We start from the raw sequence: 1811 nt of genomic DNA, 5'->3' as shown, positions 1-1811 counted from the left end.
GCATTTTCCTACTCTGCTGTGTGCAAGCAGTGCCGGAAACTCCTGGTGCTCCACGTGACGCTGTATTCCCTATTTCTAGGCTGTAGATCTTCAGGCGAGCTTTCTTGATGTAGGGGATTTCTCCTGTGTCAGAGCTTCAGCTGGGAGGGAGTGTGGGGGCTGTAGAACTCCACTGTGAGAGAAGAGCTTCTTCTGGTTCATGGATGCTGAGGACCTGGGATGTGTCTAGTTTGGAGAGATGGAGGCTGAGAGGCGACCTCGTTGCTCTCTACAGCTTCCGCGGAGGGAAAATGGAGAGGGAGCTGCTGATCCCTTCTTCCCGGCAGCCAATAGCAGAAGGCTCAAAGCTGCATCCATCCATCAGGGGAGCTTTGGACTTGACAAGAGAAAAGTTTTCTTTCTCAAGAGGGTGGTCAAACAGGGTGGAACAGGGCTCCCGGAGCCCAGGTGGGCGATGCCCCATGCCTGTCAGTGTTGAAGAGGCATTTGGACGATGCCCTTAATACCATGTTTCAACTTTTGGCCAGCCCCGAAGTGGTCAGGCCTTTGGACTAGAGGATGACTGTAGGTCCCTTCCAGCTGAAGTCTTCTCTCCTCTCCTTCTGTTCCTACCTCCTCCTTTCCCTAGCAGTAGCAGACGCTGAGGAAATTTCGGATGTCGTTGCTTCCCATCCCTGCACTAACAGAAGGCATTGAATAACCTGAAGCGTGCCCCATCTTCGGCACTTGCTCCGTCACCTTGTGGCAAGGAGGCACGTAGCTTCTGATGCGGGTGAGAGCCCTAGGCCCCCTTGCAACATCTGGGCATCCCACTTCTTAGAGCTACTGCCCCTGGCTCTGCAGGGCATGATGATGGTGAGCTCTGCAGTGCTCCTCAAGAAGGACTTCCCTTGGTCCTGCCACTGCTACCCAGTGGAAAAGGATTTCCATGCATCAGATGAGTTTGGGAAGTGGCCCTGCCAGGAGATTGTCTTGCAGTGGAGAACCTCCCGTAGCTTCATCCAAGGTCTTCCTCCCTCAGCCGCTGCCCTGGGATTCCGCCAGCCAGCTCCCCAAGTGCTTCGTCTGGGATGTGTTTGGGCTGCCCCCGGGCCAGCTCTGGTGGTGGACACAGGGGGCTGCTCCTTTTTATCCTGCCCAGGGCATTGTGACCTCAGCGTTGCCGGGTGCTGGCATTGTGACATGGGGGTGACAGAGCCCCCGTGTGCAGCCCCGCCCGCCGCCCCTGCGCCCAGCGCCCTTTGGAAGAAGCCTTTGGGGTGCTGGGGGGCCCCAGATCAGTCCCCGTGCCTACGAGATAGGGGACCAATCAACCTAATCGTGTCCCTTTTTGGCAAAAATACAGTGCGGGTTTGTTGCCGGTCCAGCCTTCCTTCCAGTAGCGATACTGCCCGTGACCACCTCCCGTTCGATTCCACGAAGGTGCCTTGTGTCTGGCACCTGGGGCAATGTCTCGCTCTGTTTTGACTTTCTCTTCCTTAGACAGCTCCCGCCTCAGTGGGTGTTTTGGCACCGATGGGTTTGGGGACCCAGCGGGTTTTCTCTCCTTGGCTGTTTAACACTGGGACCTTCCTACCCGTGCCCTCTGACCGTGGCTTCCACAGCGAAGTGTTGGCTCTGGGCCAGTTTGGAAATCAGCCCTTCTCATGCAGCTCTGGACAGTATGTGATGGGGAGAAGGTAACAGTGCAATCTTTTTCACGCATGCAGTCCAGTGACGCATTTTGTTTACAACCATGATAGGGCTTGTAAACCACCATTGCACTCTCTCTAGATCGTGCTTTGGAGGGCTTGCTTTTGCTGGAAGCAGCC

The sequence above is a fragment of the Streptopelia decaocto genome, assembly GCF_964273445.1.
Source record: "Streptopelia decaocto genome assembly, contig: HAP1_SCAFFOLD_118, whole genome shotgun sequence".
NCBI classification, from domain to species: domain Eukaryota; kingdom Metazoa; phylum Chordata; class Aves; order Columbiformes; family Columbidae; genus Streptopelia; species Streptopelia decaocto.
Note: the sequence above shows the minus strand (reverse complement) of the source record.